Here is a 13,992-nt window from a genome sequence, read left to right as displayed (position 1 = left end):
GAAAGACGTGTTGCGTTCGTGTCGTCGAGGGAAGTCTCCAGGTCCAGATGGCCTTCCCATCGAATTTTACCTGGCTTATTGGGATATTTTCGGTGAGACATTGACGATCATGATAAATGAAATTGTTCGTGGTGCTGCTGTCCCTTCGAAGTTCGTTGCAGGGCGTATTATATTAATTCCGAAGACACCGACAGCATGCCGTGTTGAGGCATTACGCCCTATCACACTTTTAAATGCAGACTATAAACTGGCGGCACGATGCCTCGCAACGAAACTCAGTGTGCTCATGGACAAGATAATCAGTCCCTTTCAGTCGTGTGGTGTGCAACGCCGTAGTATTTTTCACGCTGCGGCTTCATACCGAGACGTGGTCGCGTACGAAGCCATTAATGACCTGTCCGCTGGCATTCTCTCAATCGACTTTGCCAATGCATTCGACCGTATCGGGCACGATTATCTTCTGTCCGTCATGACAAAACTGGGGTTCGGCGGCCACTTTCTCGATGCTATACGGAATCTTTTAACGTCGGCGACGTCCGTCATTGTCATCAATGGTTGGCAGTCGCCGCCCATTCCTATTACAAGATCCGTCAGACAGGGCTGTCCTTTATCAATGCTCCTATTTGTCATTGCGCTCGACCCGTTTTTGCGCGCAGTCGGTCGAATCATTGAAGGTGTCCAGCTCTGTCACGTCTCTCTCAAATGTGCTGCCTATGCTGACGACGTGGGACTTTTCATGGGGCGGGCACATGACTTGGACAGAGTTCGTGATGTTCTGATATTGTACGAACGTGCCTCTGGCGCCGTTCTGAATGTGCGGAAAACTGTATTGGTACCACTGGGTCGTCGGGGACTGTCTGCTGAACGGGACTGGTTCCGTGTTGTGCGCACCCACAAAATTTTAGGACTCGACATTGTAGCGTGCCCACAAAAAATGCAAGTTTTAAACTGGAGACGCGTTCTTGGCACTGTGAAGGCCCTATGTCGCAGCCACTCAGGTCGCCGCCTCAACTTACATCAACGTGTGGCTGTCATTAACACATTCATCTTATCGAATGCGTGGTACATCGCCCAACTGCTTAGTGTTCCGAAGCCGATCGGGAGGGCGATTTCGCAGGCAGTCTACTGGCTCCTGTGGCGGCATGAAATTTTTAAAGTCAAGGCTTCGACCTGTGTCATCGACAGGCAGCTGGGCGGCCTCGGTTTCACCGACGTTCCACGCAAATGCGGCGCTCTGCTCGTCCACCGGACGGCCACCCTGCAGTCCGACAACCCGGCAGGAAGCACCGCGGCACTCCTGGAGCTCTACCGCCCACGCTCTGAAGCGGCGCCCGTCTCTCTCGCGGCCATCCCGTATAAGATGTCCTACATACGGGAGTACTTTTTAACGAGGAGCTACGCTCTTTCAACGGCTACCGACAGACACAGGACCGCCCGCGGACTCTACGTTGCCCTGACTGGACAACCTCCGCGTCATAAACTGGTGTTCCGGAACCCCACAGTGGAATGGGTGAACGTGTGGGCAAACATCAACAACCCGGTGTTGCCGTCGGATGTGAGTGCGCTCTGGTTTAAGATCGTCAACAACACCCTAGCGACGAACCAGCGGCTTGCCGACATTCATCTCCTTCCCTCTGCCAACTGTGGTCGATGTGGTGCTGTGGACACACGGGAACATCGTTTTGAGTGTGCATCGGTGTCGACGGTATGGCGGCTGTGTCAACGAATGGTCGCCCACATTAATAGAACGCCTCCTCACCTTGTGACTGTTCGTCGTGTGATAGTGCCTAACTTCAAAGCTTTCCCGCGGACGAAAAATAACGCCACTGTCTGGATCTTAGGGCATACGATTTATGCCCTTATCGATATGGCCGTCACTGATACTGTGATTTACCTAGATTATTTGTGGGCCCAGTATATGACACTGAAGGATTGCGTTCAATTTCGCGAATTGTTTGCGAATTTTTTGAAGGCAGCCTTGGATTACGGCTATGAAATGGAACTGCGGCAAACACCTTGAACTGAGATTTACTGAGCTGACGCGTTCTATTTTTAATTTCTTTTTCCTTCTTTTATTTGTTTTATTTGCGTTATGGTTGGTGACTTGTGCCACACCCACACTACGGGTCGTTCTGGTTTTATCTCCAAGAGAGGAGTGTCCTTTTACTTTTGAGGAATTTTATTTTGTTCACAAGACTTCATGGGTATTTTAGAAGATACAGCCTGTTTGTGTGGAACATTCATAGTTGCAGGAGTGTTTTTTTTTTACAATCTCTTAAATCCTGTTCCCGGACTCTCGCGATTTCATTTTATTACTTTCCTGTGATTTCTGTTTCTTTCGTGTGATGCACACATCGACATAAACTCTCATGTTGTGCTGTTGTGCTGCGTTGCCACCTGTTTTGTAACAACTCTCTGCTACATCGGAGTGACTGACGTTAGTCAGGAGGGACAATATATTTTTCTTTTAAGTGGAATATGAGTTTAGTTGAACTACGAGCAGAAGAGTTGAACCAGCGGAGGAAAGAAGACCGTCCACGAATAAATAAATAAATAAAAAAAAAAAAAAAAAAAAAAAAAAAAAAAAAAAAAAAAAAAGAAAAAAAAAAAAAAAAAAAAATAAAAAAAAAAAAAAAAAAAAAGAAACAAAAAAATAAACAAAAATAAAAAAAACAAAAAACAACAATAAAAAAAGAAAAAAAAAAAAAAAAAAAAATAAAAAAGAAACAAAAAAAAAAAAAAAAAGTGGTAGAATGCTCGCCTGCCACGCGGGCGGCCCGGGTTCGATTCCCGGCCGATGCATCATTTTGCTTTTCCCGCGATGATGCTGCCGCGTGGCTTGAGCGCTTGAGATGCACGATCCACAAGAATGTGTAGCTGGATTTCCCTTGAGAAGGACCGAGAACGCAGCACTCGCGGGTCCCCACTAGGACGCTCGCATCATGTTCTACAGACTAGCGTCGGCCTGGCCTCACAAGTTGCCGGGTCCGGGTGCCTCCGAGGCTCTGAACTTTAACGACAAGGAGTGCTGCCTATCGTTGCAACAGCTGCAGCAGCACCGCAATCAACTGGGCCGGCAGTGCACGTGTAGCAACAGAACACGTTATCCAGGAAGTACAGTGTCTCTACGTCTAATATTGGGTACGGCATTTACCCAGTTTGCAGGACAAGCGGTGCACCCGTGCCTCGGTAGCGCAGTAGGCAGCGCGTAAGTCTCATAATCTTAAGGTCGTGAGTTCGATCCTCACCCGGGGCATTTAATTTTCTGTGACTGATGGTGGTGCTGTTGCTAGGGCGCCAACGTATTTCTTGTTTGTTATCCACAACGTTTCAACGCTTCAGCGGGAAAATGTTTACTTCCTGTTATTGCTACTTACAGCTTCCCTTTTCCTCTTCTCCCAGCAGAGCATGAAGCCAAAAGCATTGCTCTGCGACGTTTGAGGTGCGCGCCTTGCCAGTCACTATGTGCAAAGATGCTCGCAAAGAGAGAGGGGCGCCGACGCGGCACTCGACACGAAATGCGACAAGCGACCGTACGAACGGTCGAACGAAACGGCCGCATCCGGTGTGGTCTAGTGGCTAGGATACCTGGCTTTCACCCAGGAGGCCCGGTTTCGATTCCCGGTACCGGAACGGAATTTTTTCCACACGAATCGTGACAGGTTTGAGCTGTCCGAGCGGCCGTTTCCCGTCCTGCTCGCAATATAGCTACTGTTTCGTGACCGTCAGCAGAATATAGACTAGGGAAGCAGACACACGACGACCATAGAAATGGTGTATGGCTTCATGCCACCTGTTTCCAGCGTAGGGCTGAGCAACTGCATCTGCCGAGGCCCGTTAGCTCAGTTGGTTAGAGCGTCGTGCTAATAACGCGAAGGTCGTGGGTTCGATCCCCCCACGGGCCACTACTCCTTTACTACTACGAAAAGGCAGCGCCGATTTCAGCTGGCGAGTGTGATGACCAGAAGATCATCACCCTGCGTGGAAGTTGACAGAGGATCCGAACCCGACTCGTCGGGAAGCGCTACAGCATTCACTCGGCAATGGCCATAATATCTTGAATACACTGGTTCTCAACCGATAAAGAGAAAATGAAAGAAAATGTCCGATTGCCGATGCGTAACAACTTTGGCCCTTGTCAGTACTTGGGCGGGTGAGCGCATGGGAACACAGGGCACTATTTGCACTTTTACTTCCTATTTTTGTTTCTCCTTTGTTTTCGGAGCTACAGCCCGATTCGGTCAGGGAGACGCCACCGTGAAATGAAGGGGGCGTGCTGTGTGTCCATCGCCTCGCCTCTCCTTAGCTCTCTCAGTCGTTTCTCGTGCTTGTCGTTTTGATAAAGGCCGATTTGAGAGCGCCAGCTCTCGCGTCAGCTGAGCAAAGTCGAGACAAGTCGAGACACACTAAGGGCTGGTATGCAGCGAGTAAGAGGGCGAAAAAACAATAATTTAAGAGCGCGTGGCGAAAGTACTCATACGCGAAATTAAAAGCCTGCTGCGGTGGCCGGGAATCGAACCCGGATCAACTGCTTGGAAGGCAACTATGCTGACCATTACACCACCACCGCACAAGCGAGCGCCGCGCGTCCGCGCTGTGTCGGCTTCCCGCCAGTCGGCAGCGGCGGAAGGTGATCGTACCTGGCAGGCGCATTTCGAGGCAGGCTAGGGGAGCACATCCAGACGCATTCGGACAGCGTATCCGCGCACATTTCGCATCCTTTGGCAAGAGTTGGGCGCCGGCGACGCAAGAGTACGCAGAGGACCGCGTTCTGGCGGCATTTTTAAGCAGTGCAGTGCAGGATTCAGCGTCTGCAGCATCTTTCCCACAGAATGCTACGGCGCTTGACGGCAGTCCCACTTTCCCTTGAGACATCTGCTCGGGAAGCAGCGTCAAGTTACCGCTGGCCCCAGCATCGGTGGTTCAGTGGTAGAATGCTCGCCTGCCACGCGGGCGGCCCGGGTTCGATTCCCGGCCGATGCATCATTTTGCTTTTCCCGCGATGATGCTGCCGCGTGGCTTGAGCGCTTGAGATGCACGATCCACAAGAATGTGTAGCTGGATTTCCCTTGAGAAGGACCGAGAACGCAGCACTCGCGGGTCCCCACTAGGACGCTCGCATCATGTTCTACAGACTAGCGTCGGCCTGGCCTCACAAGTTGCCGGGTCCGGGTGCCTCCGAGGCTCTGAACTTTAACGACAAGGAGTGCTGCCTATCGTTGCAACAGCTGCAGCAGCACCGCAATCAACTGGGCCGGCAGTGCACGTGTAGCAACAGAACACGTTATCCAGGAAGTACAGTGTCTCTACGTCTAATATTGGGTACGGCATTTACCCAGTTTGCAGGACAAGCGGTGCACCCGTGCCTCGGTAGCGCAGTAGGCAGCGCGTAAGTCTCATAATCTTAAGGTCGTGAGTTCGATCCTCACCCGGGGCATTTAATTTTCTGTGACTGATGGTGGTGCTGTTGCTAGGGCGCCAACGTATTTCTTGTTTGTTATCCACAACGTTTCAACGCTTCAGCGGGAAAATGTTTACTTCCTGTTATTGCTACTTACAGCTTCCCTTTTCCTCTTCTCCCAGCAGAGCATGAAGCCAAAAGCATTGCTCTGCGACGTTTGAGGTGCGCGCCTTGCCAGTCACTATGTGCAAAGATGCTCGCAAAGAGAGAGGGGCGCCGACGCGGCACTCGACACGAAATGCGACAAGCGACCGTACGAACGGTCGAACGAAACGGCCGCATCCGGTGTGGTCTAGTGGCTAGGATACCTGGCTTTCACCCAGGAGGCCCGGGTTCGATTCCCGGTACCGGAACGGAATTTTTTCCACACGAATCGTGACAGGTTTGAGCTGTCCGAGCGGCCGTTTCCCGTCCTGCTCGCAATATAGCTACTGTTTCGTGACCGTCAGCAGAATATAGACTAGGGAAGCAGACACACGACGACCATAGAAATGGTGTATGGCTTCATGCCACCTGTTTCCAGCGTAGGGCTGAGCAACTGCATCTGCCGAGGCCCGTTAGCTCAGTTGGTTAGAGCGTCGTGCTAATAACGCGAAGGTCGTGGGTTCGATCCCCCCACGGGCCACTACTCCTTTACTACTACGAAAAGGCAGCGCCGATTTCAGCTGGCGAGTGTGATGACCAGAAGATCATCACCCTGCGTGGAAGTTGACAGAGGATCCGAACCCGACTCGTCGGGAAGCGCTACAGCATTCACTCGGCAATGGCCATAATATCTTGAATACACTGGTTCTCAACCGATAAAGAGAAAATGAAAGAAAATGTCCGATTGCCGATGCGTAACAACTTTGGCCCTTGTCAGTACTTGGGCGGGTGAGCGCATGGGAACACAGGGCACTATTTGCACTTTTACTTCCTATTTTTGTTTCTCCTTTGTTTTCGGAGCTACAGCCCGATTCGGTCAGGGAGACGCCACCGTGAAATGAAGGGGGCGTGCTGTGTGTCCATCGCCTCGCCTCTCCTTAGCTCTCTCAGTCGTTTCTCGTGCTTGTCGTTTTGATAAAGGCCGATTTGAGAGCGCCAGCTCTCGCGTCAGCTGAGCAAAGTCGAGACAAGTCGAGACACACTAAGGGCTGGTATGCAGCGAGTAAGAGGGCGAAAAAACAATAATTTAAGAGCGCGTGGCGAAAGTACTCATACGCGAAATTAAAGGCCTGCTGCGGTGGCCGGGAATCGAACCCGGATCAACTGCTTGGAAGGCAACTATGCTGACCATTACACCACCACCGCACAAGCGAGCGCCGCGCGTCCGCGCTGTGTCGGCTTCCCGCCAGTCGGCAGCGGCGGAAGGTGATCGTACCTGGCAGGCGCATTTCGAGGCAGGCTAGGGGAGCACATCCAGACGCATTCGGACAGCGTATCCGCGCACATTTCGCATCCTTTGGCAAGAGTTGGGCGCCGGCGACGCAAGAGTACGCAGAGGACCGCGTTCTGGCGGCATTTTTAAGCAGTGCAGTGCAGGATTCAGCGTCTGCAGCATCTTTCCCACAGAATGCTACGGCGCTTGACGGCAGTCCCACTTTCCCTTGAGACATCTGCTCGGGAAGCAGCGTCAAGTTACCGCTGGCCCCAGCATCGGTGGTTCAGTGGTAGAATGCTCGCCTGCCACGCGGGCGGCCCGGGTTCGATTCCCGGCCGATGCATCATTTTGCTTTTCCCGCGATGATGCTGCCGCGTGGCTTGAGCGCTTGAGATGCACGATCCACAAGAATGTGTAGCTGGATTTCCCTTGAGAAGGACCGAGAACGCAGCACTCGCGGGTCCCCACTAGGACGCTCGCATCATGTTCTACAGACTAGCGTCGGCCTGGCCTCACAAGTTGCCGGGTCCGGGTGCCTCCGAGGCTCTGAACTTTAACGACAAGGAGTGCTGCCTATCGTTGCAACAGCTGCAGCAGCACCGCAATCAACTGGGCCGGCAGTGCACGTGTAGCAACAGAACACGTTATCCAGGAAGTACAGTGTCTCTACGTCTAATATTGGGTACGGCATTTACCCAGTTTGCAGGACAAGCGGTGCACCCGTGCCTCGGTAGCGCAGTAGGCAGCGCGTAAGTCTCATAATCTTAAGGTCGTGAGTTCGATCCTCACCCGGGGCATTTAATTTTCTGTGACTGATGGTGGTGCTGTTGCTAGGGCGCCAACGTATTTCTTGTTTGTTATCCACAACGTTTCAACGCTTCAGCGGGAAAATGTTTACTTCCTGTTATTGCTACTTACAGCTTCCCTTTTCCTCTTCTCCCAGCAGAGCATGAAGCCAAAAGCATTGCTCTGCGACGTTTGAGGTGCGCGCCTTGCCAGTCACTATGTGCAAAGATGCTCGCAAAGAGAGAGGGGCGCCGACGCGGCACTCGACACGAAATGCGACAAGCGACCGTACGAACGGTCGAACGAAACGGCCGCATCCGGTGTGGTCTAGTGGCTAGGATACCTGGCTTTCACCCAGGAGGCCCGGGTTCGATTCCCGGTACCGGAACGGAATTTTTTCCACACGAATCGTGACAGGTTTGAGCTGTCCGAGCGGCCGTTTCCCGTCCTGCTCGCAATATAGCTACTGTTTCGTGACCGTCAGCAGAATATAGACTAGGGAAGCAGACACACGACGACCATAGAAATGGTGTATGGCTTCATGCCACCTGTTTCCAGCGTAGGGCTGAGCAACTGCATCTGCCGAGGCCCGTTAGCTCAGTTGGTTAGAGCGTCGTGCTAATAACGCGAAGGTCGTGGGTTCGATCCCCCCACGGGCCACTACTCCTTTACTACTACGAAAAGGCAGCGCCGATTTCAGCTGGCGAGTGTGATGACCAGAAGATCATCACCCTGCGTGGAAGTTGACAGAGGATCCGAACCCGACTCGTCGGGAAGCGCTACAGCATTCACTCGGCAATGGCCATAATATCTTGAATACACTGGTTCTCAACCGATAAAGAGAAAATGAAAGAAAATGTCCGATTGCCGATGCGTAACAACTTTGGCCCTTGTCAGTACTTGGGCGGGTGAGCGCATGGGAACACAGGGCACTATTTGCACTTTTACTTCCTATTTTTGTTTCTCCTTTGTTTTCGGAGCTACAGCCCGATTCGGTCAGGGAGACGCCACCGTGAAATGAAGGGGGCGTGCTGTGTGTCCATCGCCTCGCCTCTCCTTAGCTCTCTCAGTCGTTTCTCGTGCTTGTCGTTTTGATAAAGGCCGATTTGAGAGCGCCAGCTCTCGCGTCAGCTGAGCAAAGTCGAGACAAGTCGAGACACACTAAGGGCTGGTATGCAGCGAGTAAGAGGGCGAAAAAACAATAATTTAAGAGCGCGTGGCGAAAGTACTCATACGCGAAATTAAAGGCCTGCTGCGGTGGCCGGGAATCGAACCCGGATCAACTGCTTGGAAGGCAACTATGCTGACCATTACACCACCACCGCACAAGCGAGCGCCGCGCGTCCGCGCTGTGTCGGCTTCCCGCCAGTCGGCAGCGGCGGAAGGTGATCGTACCTGGCAGGCGCATTTCGAGGCAGGCTAGGGGAGCACATCCAGACGCATTCGGACAGCGTATCCGCGCACATTTCGCATCCTTTGGCAAGAGTTGGGCGCCGGCGACGCAAGAGTACGCAGAGGACCGCGTTCTGGCGGCATTTTTAAGCAGTGCAGTGCAGGATTCAGCGTCTGCAGCATCTTTCCCACAGAATGCTACGGCGCTTGACGGCAGTCCCACTTTCCCTTGAGACATCTGCTCGGGAAGCAGCGTCAAGTTACCGCTGGCCCCAGCATCGGTGGTTCAGTGGTAGAATGCTCGCCTGCCACGCGGGCGGCCCGGGTTCGATTCCCGGCCGATGCATCATTTTGCTTTTCCCGCGATGATGCTGCCGCGTGGCTTGAGCGCTTGAGATGCACGATCCACAAGAATGTGTAGCTGGATTTCCCTTGAGAAGGACCGAGAACGCAGCACTCGCGGGTCCCCACTAGGACGCTCGCATCATGTTCTACAGACTAGCGTCGGCCTGGCCTCACAAGTTGCCGGGTCCGGGTGCCTCCGAGGCTCTGAACTTTAACGACAAGGAGTGCTGCCTATCGTTGCAACAGCTGCAGCAGCACCGCAATCAACTGGGCCGGCAGTGCACGTGTAGCAACAGAACACGTTATCCAGGAAGTACAGTGTCTCTACGTCTAATATTGGGTACGGCATTTACCCAGTTTGCAGGACAAGCGGTGCACCCGTGCCTCGGTAGCGCAGTAGGCAGCGCGTAAGTCTCATAATCTTAAGGTCGTGAGTTCGATCCTCACCCGGGGCATTTAATTTTCTGTGACTGATGGTGGTGCTGTTGCTAGGGCGCCAACGTATTTCTTGTTTGTTATCCACAACGTTTCAACGCTTCAGCGGGAAAATGTTTACTTCCTGTTATTGCTACTTACAGCTTCCCTTTTCCTCTTCTCCCAGCAGAGCATGAAGCCAAAAGCATTGCTCTGCGACGTTTGAGGTGCGCGCCTTGCCAGTCACTATGTGCAAAGATGCTCGCAAAGAGAGAGGGGCGCCGACGCGGCACTCGACACGAAATGCGACAAGCGACCGTACGAACGGTCGAACGAAACGGCCGCATCCGGTGTGGTCTAGTGGCGTTCCGCTTGCGACGCCGTGCAGGTCGCACGTGTTGTGCCTTCGCTCCGCAATAGCGTGTGCAAGCTGTGACTACTTTCGTTGTTTACGTTGTTTGCTAGATTTGCTGTCTTGTGTTTCCGTCACTTCACTTCGCTTTTAGTGTTTTGTGTCGTTGTGTGTTAGCGGTCTCGACCGTTTAATAAGTGGATATGTCGTCCAGGTTGTTCCCAAGGAAATGTACTCTGTGTTTCGAATTTGACAAGTCTACACGTCATGTTCAACCGAGTTCCATGGAAGTTCACGATTTCATAGTGGATGTCATTGGTATTACGTCTGACCAGGTTCATACTGCCTATTACGACACAGATCTCTACTGTTTCTTCGTCAAGTTGTTAAACCCTGTGTTACTGGAGAGGATTCTGTTAAAACATGGTAGCAGAGCTGAGTTCCGTCATCGTGACGCCTCGGTGAGTACTGTTCTCATATCCAATGCTGATGTAGAATATAAAAATGTCCGTGTGTACAACCTGCCGCCGGAAGTTGAAAACTGTTATTTACGTGAGATTTTGACGAAGTATGGGGAGGTCAAGCAAATCCGTAACGAACGTTGGTCTAGCCAACATCGGTTACAGTGTTTTAGTGGCGTCCGGTCAGTCGAAATGCACGTCAAGCAAGATATCCCCTCCCATCTTATTGTTTGTGGGTATAAAGTGCATGTCACGTACAGTGGGCAACCAGGCACATGCTTTATTTGTAACGAAACTGGCCACTTGCGTACGAACTGCCCTAAACGTGTCTTTGTTCTCAAAAGTACTTTGGAACAGCGTAGAAAATTGACATTGGCCGATCTTGTTAGGGAGGCCCCAATCACGGACATCGAACGCCCTAGTGATAATGAAATATTGCCCCCGGAGCCTGGTTTGCCTGTTGCCGACTTTCCACCCTTTCCTTCAAAACCGGTTACCGATCCGCCTGCTTCCAAATCTGACGTGCAGCTGCTGAGCCACAAACGGCGACGAACGTGTGATGATGATAGTCCGGACGAAGATCTCCAGGAATTAGAACATGACGTCCCGAAAGAGATGCCGGTTACGGTTACTAACTCACGTTTTTCTGAACCGTCGCACGCAGCTGTCGACGTTGCGGCTATTGACGTCATTCCGAGTGACGTACAGGCAGCTTTGGCATCACAACAGCCGAGCCCGCCGCCTGAAGTCGCGACGTCACCACAGGACGAATCACAACAAGCGCGTGCTCCCGATAAGCATAACGAGGAAGGCAGTATTTGTGTACAAACTGAAGGAAGTCAAAGTCCGTCTACAAACAAACACGAAGTTCGTGCTAGTGACAACAAACAAACTTGTCCACCTTCTGCGTCAGTTCTTTCTGCAGATCAGATGGCTGAGGCGTCACATCACGTTATGGACTGCGAAGTCACTCAGGACCCTCCCACGCCTCCGTCTGCCGATGTGTTCCCTAGCAGAGCACGTAGTAGGACCAAAGTTCAACCGAACGTCAACGCAGTACGGAAGAAAAACAAACCCAACGATACCCAAGTGACTGTTCGTGATCCTCCCGACAATGCAGACCATTCCGAAGTTTCTATGCCCTTGTAATGCGACCAGTGTTGTTTAGTGACCCTTTCCGTACCTCACTGTACTAATGGCACAAGCGTACAAATTCGTCTCCCTGAACATAAATAAGATTCGATCTGATCTCAAAATTGCGGCCCTACAGCAGTTTCTATACGAATCTGACGCTGATATTGTGTTGTTACAGGAAGTTACTGTTTTGAATCTCTTCATCTCTGGTTTTAAAACCATATCAAACGTTGCTCCTGAGGAAAGTACAGGTACCGCACTTTTAATACGGGAAGGTATTCCAGTTGGGGAGATCGAGTTTTTAGATTCCGGTCGAGGAGTGGGCTGTAAAATTTTTGATGTCACCCTTGTTAACTTATATGCCCCGTCAGGCAACAGCAACAAATTCGAACGGTCATGTTTTTATAAGGAGGATGTTACGTATCTGTTGCGGGGAAGTCCTCAAAACCTGATAATAGGAGGTGACTTTAACTGTGTTCTACGTAAAAACGATCAGTCCCCTAATTTTAACTACTGTAAAGAACTGCACGAGCTCGTTAAGAATATTAAGCTGAAAGATGCTTGGGAACTGAAGTATCCTACTTTAGTTAAATTCACTTTTTTCACCGTTGCTTCATGCAGCCGTCTGGATAGACTTTATCTATCGGACTGTATCAGTGACCGACTCCTAGCGGTTGACGTAATCCCGGCTAGTTTTACCGACCATTGCGCTGTTGCGGCAACAGTTCACTTAAATCGACAGCCTACCAAATTATTTCGTTCCCCGTGGATGTTAAACATATCGCATCTGGCGGACGCTGAATTATTTGACGTTATCAGACATGTGTGGGAAACTTGTTTGCGTTCCATCACTTTTTATCCGACTAAAGCGATGTGGTGGACCACTGTTGCCAAACCAAAGCTTCGAAAAAGTCTCATTTATTATAGTGCTCAGAAAGCACGCGCCTGCAAGAAGACCTTTGAGTTTTACTACACTGTGTTGCGACAATTGTATGATTCATCCACTGCGACCAACACTAACTTTCCATCAATTCAACGTGTCAAGGCTAAACTTGTCAGCTTGAAGCGTCAACAATTGGAAGGTCTGAAAGTTACATCCAAACCTAAATCTGTTTTAGCCGACGAAATGACATCTATGTACCATTTATTCAAGCATTTATCACGCCGCCGCCGGGCTTTCATTGATGTTTTGGAAAGAGATAATGGGGAATTACTCTCTACTCAAGCGGCCATTATTAGTGAAATTCACCAACATTTCCAACGACTGTATTCCAGTGAGATTGTCAATGAACCTGCTGTCAGTGCAGTGGTCAATGTTTTTGATCGGGCGATTAGTCCTGCTGACAATGTCGACTTTTTATCGGATTTCACTCCCGAGGAAGTTTTAGCCTTGATCTCCAAGTCGCCTTCCTTTAAATCGCCTGGTCCTGATGGTTTGCCCAAGGAATTTTATACCAAATTCTGGAATGTCCTTGGTGGTACTTTTACTGAAATTGTTAATGAAGTCATGAGTGGTGGTCCTCTTCCTGCCGACTTGAAAGTGGGTAGAATTGTTTTAGTCCCGAAGAGAACTGGTCACAAGCGAGTTGATAATCTCCGTCCAATCACATTATTGAACTTTGATTATAAAACGATTGCCCGAGCGATTAATAGCAGAATGACCCCCATCCTTGGAAAAGTTATTCATTCACATCAGTCTTGCCTTCCAGGGAGATCCATTATGACTCCGGTTGCAGAGTACAGAGACGTTATTTCAGTAGCGGCCGTAACCAACATCAAATGTGCTTTCCTTTTTCTTGACTTTTGCAAAGCTTTTGACCGCGTTAGTCATCACTATTTAGAACGCATCCTGCAACGAATTGGACTCGAAGAACGAGCTGTGGCAGTCATTCGGAATATGATAACCGGCATTACTGCTAGGATCACAGTTAACGGTCAGCTGACACAAGCAGTTAGCATACGACGCGGTGTACCGCAAGGCAGTCCGTTGTCGATGTCGCTCTTTGTTTTGTCGCTCGAGCCATTTCTGAAGAGATTGTGTCTCACATTAAGTGGCCTTTCTGTCTTAGGGAGCAATCTTACTGTGAGGGCTTACGCCGATGATGTTGCTGTTATCCTACGTCATGAGTCTGAAGTGGCCCAATTGCGGGCTGAGATTGATACTTACAGCACTGCTTCTGGGGCGAAACTCAGTGAGGGTAAATGTAAGGTTCTACGCTTACGGGGCTTCGAATCTCTTGCTATACCGTGGGCGCAGATCGTCGAACAACATGTTGCTCTGGGTATC

The 13,992-nt window shown here is 50.8% G+C and overlaps 16 non-coding genes across 16 annotated transcripts; 13 read left to right on the top strand and 3 right to left on the bottom strand.

Annotated features, from left to right (window-relative positions):
- The first annotated feature begins 3,183 nt into the window (after window positions 1-3,183).
- Trnam-cau lies at window positions 3,184-3,256 on the top strand. Its single transcript has one exon. It is a non-coding gene; the product is annotated as a tRNA-Met (tRNA).
- A 305-nt stretch (window positions 3,257-3,561) lies between these two features.
- On the top strand, window positions 3,562-3,633 carry Trnae-uuc. The gene has a single exon. It is a non-coding gene; the product is annotated as a tRNA-Glu (tRNA).
- A 198-nt stretch (window positions 3,634-3,831) lies between these two features.
- Window positions 3,832-3,905, top strand: Trnai-aau. Its single transcript has one exon. It is a non-coding gene; the product is annotated as a tRNA-Ile (tRNA).
- Window positions 3,906-4,498: 593 nt separating this feature from the next.
- Window positions 4,499-4,570, bottom strand: Trnag-ucc. Its single transcript has one exon. It is a non-coding gene; the product is annotated as a tRNA-Gly (tRNA).
- Window positions 4,571-4,912: 342 nt separating this feature from the next.
- On the top strand, window positions 4,913-4,983 carry Trnag-gcc. The gene has a single exon. It is a non-coding gene; the product is annotated as a tRNA-Gly (tRNA).
- A 381-nt stretch (window positions 4,984-5,364) lies between these two features.
- Window positions 5,365-5,437, top strand: Trnam-cau. Its single transcript has one exon. It is a non-coding gene; the product is annotated as a tRNA-Met (tRNA).
- Window positions 5,438-5,742: 305 nt separating this feature from the next.
- Trnae-uuc lies at window positions 5,743-5,814 on the top strand. Its single transcript has one exon. It is a non-coding gene; the product is annotated as a tRNA-Glu (tRNA).
- A 198-nt stretch (window positions 5,815-6,012) lies between these two features.
- Window positions 6,013-6,086, top strand: Trnai-aau. Its single transcript has one exon. It is a non-coding gene; the product is annotated as a tRNA-Ile (tRNA).
- Window positions 6,087-6,679: 593 nt separating this feature from the next.
- Trnag-ucc lies at window positions 6,680-6,751 on the bottom strand. Its single transcript has one exon. It is a non-coding gene; the product is annotated as a tRNA-Gly (tRNA).
- A 342-nt stretch (window positions 6,752-7,093) lies between these two features.
- Window positions 7,094-7,164, top strand: Trnag-gcc. Its single transcript has one exon. It is a non-coding gene; the product is annotated as a tRNA-Gly (tRNA).
- Window positions 7,165-7,545: 381 nt separating this feature from the next.
- Window positions 7,546-7,618, top strand: Trnam-cau. The gene has a single exon. It is a non-coding gene; the product is annotated as a tRNA-Met (tRNA).
- Window positions 7,619-7,923: 305 nt separating this feature from the next.
- On the top strand, window positions 7,924-7,995 carry Trnae-uuc. The gene has a single exon. It is a non-coding gene; the product is annotated as a tRNA-Glu (tRNA).
- A 198-nt stretch (window positions 7,996-8,193) lies between these two features.
- Window positions 8,194-8,267, top strand: Trnai-aau. Its single transcript has one exon. It is a non-coding gene; the product is annotated as a tRNA-Ile (tRNA).
- Window positions 8,268-8,860: 593 nt separating this feature from the next.
- On the bottom strand, window positions 8,861-8,932 carry Trnag-ucc. The gene has a single exon. It is a non-coding gene; the product is annotated as a tRNA-Gly (tRNA).
- A 342-nt stretch (window positions 8,933-9,274) lies between these two features.
- Window positions 9,275-9,345, top strand: Trnag-gcc. The gene has a single exon. It is a non-coding gene; the product is annotated as a tRNA-Gly (tRNA).
- Window positions 9,346-9,726: 381 nt separating this feature from the next.
- On the top strand, window positions 9,727-9,799 carry Trnam-cau. Its single transcript has one exon. It is a non-coding gene; the product is annotated as a tRNA-Met (tRNA).
- Window positions 9,800-13,992: the final 4,193 nt, after the last annotated feature.

Source organism: Schistocerca piceifrons, chromosome 2 (genome assembly GCF_021461385.2).
Source record: "Schistocerca piceifrons isolate TAMUIC-IGC-003096 chromosome 2, iqSchPice1.1, whole genome shotgun sequence".
Taxonomy (NCBI): domain Eukaryota; kingdom Metazoa; phylum Arthropoda; class Insecta; order Orthoptera; family Acrididae; genus Schistocerca; species Schistocerca piceifrons.
This window is presented reverse-complemented; position numbering and strand designations above follow the sequence as displayed.